Source organism: Staurois parvus, unplaced genomic scaffold, assembly GCF_062004578.1.
Source record: "Staurois parvus isolate SC_StPar_1 unplaced genomic scaffold, SC_StPar_1.0 ptg000077l, whole genome shotgun sequence".
NCBI lineage: Eukaryota > Metazoa > Chordata > Amphibia > Anura > Ranidae > Staurois > Staurois parvus.
The window spans coordinates 3795918-3804579 of record NW_028317873.1 but is presented as its reverse complement, the minus strand read 5'-3'; positions in this window follow the sequence as shown (position 1 = coordinate 3804579).

The following is an 8662-nucleotide window of genomic DNA, read 5'->3' as shown; positions in this document are numbered from 1 at the left end:
TAGCGCTGTCATCTTCATTGTGGGCACCTGGCTGTGACAGCTTGCAGCTTCACAACCGGGTGACCACTGTGCATGTGCGAGAAGTGTTGAACTTTGTGAATGGCACCGTAGTCTTCTGGGACCTGTCATGTGTCCCACAAGACTACGGAGAAAGGGGGAGGGGGAGGACAACTTCCGCTTCTGATCACCTTAGGCGATTGCAGCGGGAGTGGGAGCGGGTACCTGTCAAATTCGGGTAGCCGCTCCCCCTCAGGTGCCAATCCTTAATGGGGAGCGGGAGACAAAGACTTAAAGCAGAACTTCCCCTTTTGGGTGGCGCTCCGCTTTAAGATAAAGTTGTTCTGTGCTCCCCCTTGAGAGGGGAGAAGAGATCAGCGCTCAGCACGGCTGAATCTCTTCTCTCCTCTTTTCCTCCTCACACAGTGTCAGGAATGGACTAGCCAGCAATGGTGGGACTCACCTGCCTTTTGATCTGCAGTACCAGGGCTGGCCAGCGGATGCTCCCAGCAATCAGAGACTCAACTTTGCAGCCAGCTAACACCTGGAACTGATTATGCTGGGGTATTTAAGGGATGGCCAGACTTGCAGACTCTGCCTTGGTGTTGTGTTTCTCTTGGGCCCTGTATCCTGTTCCTGCTCTCTGTTCCTGTCTGATTCTCTGCTACCTGTTCTGATCCCTGGCTTGTCTGACCATCCCTCTGCCTGACCCTCTGTACTACGCTGCTTGCTACCTGTTCTGATCCCTGGCTTGTGACCCTGACCATCCCTCTGCCTGACCCTCTGTACTACGCTGCTAGCTACCTGCTGAACCTGGCCTGTGACCCCGACCAATCTCCGCTTGCTCCCCCTGTACCTACCTGCCCTATTGATATTGACCCGGCCTGCCTGACGATGCTTGCTTGTATGTACTGTTATCTGTGGGTGGGTGGTTGGTTTGTTTGCACTGTATTATGTTTAGTATTGCACTGCGTTTATGTTTGTATTGTTAGTGTTAATAAATTATATTGTTTATCACATATCTGAAGTCTGCGTTTCCCTGCGTCAGTCACACATCTCTGGTCACACCTGGGAGCCCTGACATTACACCAAGGCCAATCCTGACCAGAAGTGGCTGCACAGGGAAGCCATCTTGGCTTGTTGATGGGAAGGATGGATCTGGATGAGGTTGTGTATTTATATCTGCTAGTGTTTGATGACAGGGAGTATGCTTATCAAACTCTGAAGGAGTATCCCAGGGATCAACTACTAGAATGTATACGGCTCGCTCATGTTCTAGTAGATCAGGGCACAGAGTTCTCTGAGGTGCAGCCATTGATTGAGGTTTGTGCTGAGTTGGTTTCATCTGGTTCCCCCGAATGCAGGGATGAATTTTTGCCACCATTTAGTGCAGACCAGGTAGAGTCCCTGGTATGGTTATTAGAGGATGATGTGGGTTACTTTCTGGAGCGTTATTCCACATGTTCACCACAGACACTAAGAGATTGTATAAACGCAGTGCAGTCATTGACCAGACAGGCTTTGTGTAAGCTCAGCTTTGTTCAACCCATACTGCAGACATGGACAGACTTGTTGCACCCAGCCTCAGTCAGCTTACAAAAACCCAGTCCTGCTTCTAACTCTACTCCTGTATTCCCACCAGCTCCTCCAGTTACAGCCCAGTATACTTGGCTATCTACCGCATGTCAGTACCCTGTTCCCACTCGCTGCACCTATCCTGCCTTTAACCCTGTAAAAAAGCCCTCTGTAGCAACTGCTCCCTCTCCTGTTCCATCCTCCAGTTTTTCTCTGTCTCCAGCTGCTCCATTCGTTTGCAGACCTGCGTTTACTTGCAGTGCTCCAGTAGTTAAAACCAGAAAAAAGCGAAAATTCTTTCCAACCAATACCATCCTGCCAGTATCCAAACCGGAGTCCTGCCCGATGTGCCTCTGCCCGGAGTCCTGCCCGATGTGCCTCTGCCCGGAGTCCAGCCCGATGTGCCTCTGCCCGGAGTCCTGCCCGATGTGCCTCTGCCCGGAGTCCTGCCCGATGTGCCTCTGCCCGGAGTCCAGCCCGATGTGCCTCTGCCCGGAGTCTAGCCCGATGTGCCTCTGCCCGGAGTCCAGCCCGATGTGCCTCTGCCCGGAGTCCAGCCCGATGTGCCTCTGCCCGGAGTCCTGCCCGATGTGCCTCTGCCCGGTGTGCCCCTGCCCGGTGTGCCTCTGCCCGGTGTGCCCCTGCCCGGTGTGCCGCTGCCCGGAGTCCTGCCCGGTGTGCCGCTGCCCGGAGTCCTGCCCGGTGTGCCAGTCTTTGATATCCCGCCAGTTACCAGACCCGGGCGGCGGAACATTTTGCCCAGCTAGGACTGTTTGGAGCGTCCTGAGGCCGCTCCTTGAGGGGGGGGGGTACTGTCAGGAATGGACTAGCCAGCAATGGTGGGACTCACCTGCCTTTTGATCTGCAGTACCAGGGCTGGCCAGCGGATGCTCCCAGCAATCAGAGACTCAACTTTGCAGCCAGCTAACACCTGGAACTGATTATGCTGGGGTATTTAAGGGATGGCCAGACTTGCAGACTCTGCCTTGGTGTTGTGTTTCTCTTGGGCCCTGTATCCTGTTCCTGCTCTCTGTTCCTGTCTGATTCTCTGCTACCTGTTCTGATCCCTGGCTTGTCTGACCATCCCTCTGCCTGACCCTCTGTACTACGCTGCCTGCTACCTGTTCTGATCCCTGGCTTGTGACCCTGACCATCCCTCTGCCTGACCCTCTGTACTACGCTGCTAGCTACCTGCTGAACCTGGCCTGTGACCCCGACCAATCTCCGCTTGCTCCCCCTGTACCTACCTGCCCTATTGATATTGACCCGGCCTGCCTGACGACGCTTGCTTGTATGTACTGTTATCTGTGGGTGGGTGGTTGGTTTGTTTGCACTGTATTATGTTTAGTATTGCACTGCGTTTATGTTTGTATTGTTAGTGTTAATAAATTATATTGTTTATCACATATCTGAAGTCTGCGTTTCCCTGCGTCAGTCACACACCTCTGGTCACACCTGGGAGCCCTGACACACAGGACTCGAACAGCAGCAGCGTGCTTGGCCCAAACAAATTATGTAAAGTGTACCAAAAGATGGACATGTGCAATGCGGATTGAAGCTTAGGTTTCAGTTAATTGACAGTAGTTGTTCATCAGTTCAGGCCAGGTTTACATCAGGTTCAGGTCAGGATTGTATCCTGTTCACACATGTACGGTTTAGAAATGGTTCCCATTTCTATGGCAATAGTCTGTAATCCGCACCTGAACCGGACCGCACTGCTCAGAAAGCAGACAGCAGTCTTTTTCAATCCGCACTGAAAGTGCACCGGACATATGTGAACAGGCACCAAAGGAAGCAATGTAACTTCATATGTCATTAGGATTCGATGCGGTTCTAACTGCATCCAATCTGCATATACAGTTAGGTCCATATATATTTGGACACAGGCACAATTTTCATACTTTTGGCTCTGTATGCCATCAGAGTAAAATAAAACGAAACAATCCAAATGAATTTGAAGTACAGACTTTTAGCTTTAATTCAAGGGGTTGAACATAAATATCAAGTACAAATATTAGGAATTGTAACCATTTTTATACACAGTCCCTCCATTTTCAGGGGCTCAAATGTAATTGGACAATTGAATATATTCACAAATAAAATGTTAATTTTTAATAGCTTGTGGAGAATCCTTTACTGGCAATGACTGCCTGAAGTCTGGAACCCATGGACATTACCAAAGACTGGGTTTCCTCCTTTCTGATGCTTTGCCAGGCTCGAACTGCAGCTGTCTTCAGTTGTTCTTTGTGGGTCTTTCTGCCTCTAGTTTTGCCTTCAGCAAGTGAAATGCATGCTCAATTGGGTTGAGATCAAGTGATGGACTCGGCCATTGCAGAATATTCCACTTCTTTTCCTTCAAAAGCTCCTGGGATTTGCAGTGTGTTTTGGATCATTGTTCATCTGTTCTGTGAAGTGCCATCCAATCTTTGCTGCATTTGGCTGAATCTGGGCTCACAGTATATCTCTAAACACCGCAGAATTCATCCGACTGCTCCTGTCACATCAACAATAAACACCAATGACCTAGTGCCACTGGAAGCCATGCATGCTCATGCCATCACACTGCCTCCACCATGTTTTACAGATGACGTTATGTGCTTTGGATCGTGAGCTGTTCCAAGCCTTCTTCACACTTTTTTCTTCCCGTCATTCTGGTACAGATTAATCTCAGTTTCATCCTTCCAAAGAATGCTTTTCCAGAACTCGTCTGGCTTTTATTAGATGTTTTTTGGCAAAATCTAATCTGGCTTTTCTATTCTTCAGGCTTATGAATGGTCTGCACCTTGTGGTGAACCCTCTGTATTTGCTCTCATGAAGTCTTCTCTTGATTGTAGACTTTGGCAATGATACGCCCACCTCCTGGAGAGTGTCCTTCCCTTGTGTGGATGTTGTAAATGGGTTTTTCTTTACCATAGAGAGGATCCACCACTGTTGTCTTCCATGGACGTCCATGCCTTTTTATGTTGCTTAGCTCACCAGTGCATTATTCTTTCCTCAGAATGTAACATACTGTTGATTTGGCCACTCCTAATGTTGCTGCTATCTTTCTGATGGATTTGTTTAGTTTTGAAGCCTTACAATGGCCTGTTTCACTGGCATGGACAGCTCCTTTGAACGTAAGATGTAGGTTCACAGCAACAGATTCCAAATGCAAATACGACACTTAGAATCAACTCCAGACCTTTTACCTGCTTGATTGATGAAGAAATAACAAAGGAGTAGCCCACACCTGGCCATGAAACGTTTGATTGAACAAAGTCCAATTACTTTTGATCCCTTGAAAAAGGGAGGGGGGATGGCTACTCTCAAGAGCGGTAATTTCTAAACCCTTCCTCCAAGTTGTATGTACATACCCTCAAATTAAACCTGAGAGTGTGCACTTTCAGCCCATATCCATTATATAACTATAGCTTAAATATGTTTTGGTAAATACCTGAAAAAAATCTAAAACTGTGCCTGTGTCCAAATATATATGGACCTATCTGTATGTAAACTGGCACCTAAAGCCCAATTCACATTTGCAAATGGGGCCATTTGTGATTACTTTTGGAGACTCAGCAGGGGATCTATGCAAATAGGTGGTGGCGGGCAGCCCCATTGAAAGCCATTAGTGGCCATTCACTGCCCATGCAGTGATTACCTGCAACTGATTAGATCTGGACACAGAGGGTTCCCACAGGCATCAATTTGCAAAGATATCTGCCGATTCTCCTGTGGGTAATCACAAATGGCTCCATATGCAAGTGTGAGTAAGGGGCTTAAAGTGTTACTAAACCAGAACCCTGCATTCTCTATATCTGGGCTCCCAGAGTACAGAGAACATGGAAATTCAATTATTTTAGGAAATATAAACTGCTAAATACCTTTTCTCATCAGCAGTATATAGCCGTCTTGTGACTTCTATCAGTGTCCAGCTGACACTGGCTAAAGCTTGTAGGAGGAGTTTTCATTCTCCTCTCACTGTCCTATGCAGCTGCATAACCCCGGACCCTCTGCCTGGACAGTGCTGATTTGCCCTGTGCAGATCACATGCACCCTCCCAAAAGAAAAAAAAAAAAAAACACTTTCTAGCAATACACACCAGATTCAGCATATGCAGAGTAAATCCAAGAGCTCTTTGCGATCTGGAGATGGATTGGGGACAGAAGAAAAAGGGGAGGAACGGAGAAGACAGGATCAAACAGCCTTTTCACGCAATGTGGCGGATTAACCCCTAGGTATCACAGTGAGTATAACAAGCATGCTTTACTGCATATACAGACTGATTTTACTGCTGTGGGTTTAGAAACCCTTTAAAACTTGGAAATCTGGTTAATACATTTACAAAAGCATTTACTATTGTCTCTCATTTTTAGTACAAAAGTGGGGTATGGGCCTAGCAGCCATATTAACCACTTGAAGACCAGGCCTAGTCTGACACTTTTTTTGTTTACTAGTAAAAATCAGTATTTTTATGCTAGAAAATTACACCCAAACATTATAATTTTTTTTTTAATATACTTTACTGAATTTTAATGCAAAAAAAGAAAACCACACAATATACAGTATCTCACAGAACTGAGTACACTCCTCACATTTTTGTAAATATTTTATCTTTTCATGTGACAACACTGAAAAAAATGACACTTTGCTACAATGTAAAGTAGTGAGTGTACAGCTTGTACTTAGGGGTGTACTCACTTTTGTTGCCAACAATTTAGACATTGACTGTGCCGAGTTATTTTGAGGGGACAGCAAATTTACACTGTTATACAAGCTGTACACTCACTACTTTACATTGTAGCAAAGTGTCATTTCTTCAGTGTTGTCACATGAAAAGGTATAAAAAAAAAAAAAATTTACAAAAAATGTGAGGGGTGTACTCACTTCTGTGAGATACTGTATAACCCATTTTTTATAACATATAAAATAATTTTACGCTGAGTAAATAGATACCAAACATGTCACACTTTAAAATTGTGCATGCTCGTGGAATGGAGACAAACTAAAATATTTTAAAATCTCCATAGGCGATGCTTTATAATTTTTTATAGGTTACCAGTTTACAGTTACAGAAGTCTAACACTATGATATCCAAGATACCTTACATGTGTGTCGCTCGAGCATGGAGGGAGAGGGGCACATTTAAAAAAATTTTTTTTTGTTTTACACTGTCCTTTTATTTTTTTTATTCCTTTCATAAGAAATGTAAACATCCCTTGTGATAGAAATATTGGATGACAGGTCCTCTTAATGGAGACATCTGAGGGTCTATAAAACCCCAGATCTCTCCTGTATCCTGAAAGCATGAGCTTTTAAAAAAAAAAAAAAAGTGTTTACATCTGCCAGAACCGGAAGAGATGGCATGATGTCACTTCCAGACTCCAAGACCATACAGACGGCCAAGTACTGGAAGGTCTGTGATAACTAGGCAGCACCACCGGTTTCCCCAATTGCACGGGAGGGCACGGAGAAGCACCGGTGGGTGGCGGGAGGGAGAGTGCCTTCTCCCACCACCTGTAAAAGCAATCCAGTGGCTAATCAGACGCTAGGATTGCTTTTAGATGAAAAAGCATCACCAGCTGAAAAAAAAAATACCGGGATTATGGCATACAGCTGCAGCCATAACCCCTGTATATCCACTTGAAGACAATCACGTCCATGTACATGATTTGGCATCAAGTTGGTAAAGTGCATTTGAACATCACAATATAACACACTTACTGCCCTTGGTAGTTATGTTCATTCTTCCACTGTATCGATGAAGGAAGCCATGGTTGCCATCCAGGCCAAATTACATATATCTGCCTTTTTTATATGAGGGATGGGTAAATTTGTAGTAGACAGAAGAAAGATAACATTGTTTTTTTTTTCAGTGCAACTCAAAGGAAGTGATAAAAACATGTGCATACCCAAAAAATGTACTTCAAGCAGAAAGCAGATTTGAAACATAAAATTCTTGTTCATGTACTGATGGTTCAGCAAAACAATTTTTTTATATAGAATGAACATTCTAAACATAAAGAACAGCTGAAGCCAGCTAGGCCATAGATTTTTTTTAAACAAGTGATTTATTTACTGCAGTATATAAAAGGCTGCTGTTCCACCATAAGTTCCAGAAGTGTTTTTACAATGTGTTTATAGAACTAGGTAACAGCAGTTAATGTCATAGGGATAATAATATTTGTCCATCCATCTATAATGTTCATTCCATTTGCAAACATGTGAACTTGTGCCTGGTAAATCATGGGGGAAAGGCCAAAAGCCAACAGCCAATCACATTATCTAGCAGAGGTGAACAAATCCTTTTATGACTGTTTTCTGGTCACTGTGTCTGTTTTCTAAGTACCTTGTGATGTGATTAGGAGCTTGTGCGCACCATGTCCGTTGAGCTGCGTTTTTCTGCACACGGCTGCACATGTATGGTGTGAACCAGGTACAAAGAAAATAACTTTAAGTGCCCGATTCACACCATACATGTTCAATAGTGAGCAGAGAAATGGACATGGTCCAAGCAAGCCCTAAAACTCCGCCAGAGTCATATCACTTTGGATACCCACTTTACCTGATGAGCGGTCCTCTTCAATGACTACAAGAACAGTAGTTTACTTTTCTATCTCATATTTGTGCATCCAGTTACACATAATGAGAATGTTGCGGTTGTAATCACAGAGGAAAGTTTTCATTGTAGTTGCCCTTTCAGGCAATCTTACTCACTGCTCCTAGATACAAGATACATTCTAAAAACCTATAAGGAATTGTAATCACACATTCTGTACAGCAAGGCAGACTTTCCAATTTAACCCTGTTCAGTATCAGTAACAAAAGAGTCTGTATAGAAATCATTTATACTGCAAAGTGAAACAAAAAACAAGAAGCGCACCAACCTTGCGCATTACCTCAGTAACAGAATTTATTAATAAAAGATAGGTACTCACAAACAGCGAATAAAATCAGGCATGTAGTCCTCAAAGGGACTTCAAAGATAAGAAGCCAGCGCGAATCCCATCATGGGGGTAGACCAGTGGTTCTTAACCTGGGTTCGATCGAACCCCAGGGGTTCGGTGAGCCAGTCTCGCGGGTTCGGCGGAGGTAAAGACCCACACCCGAC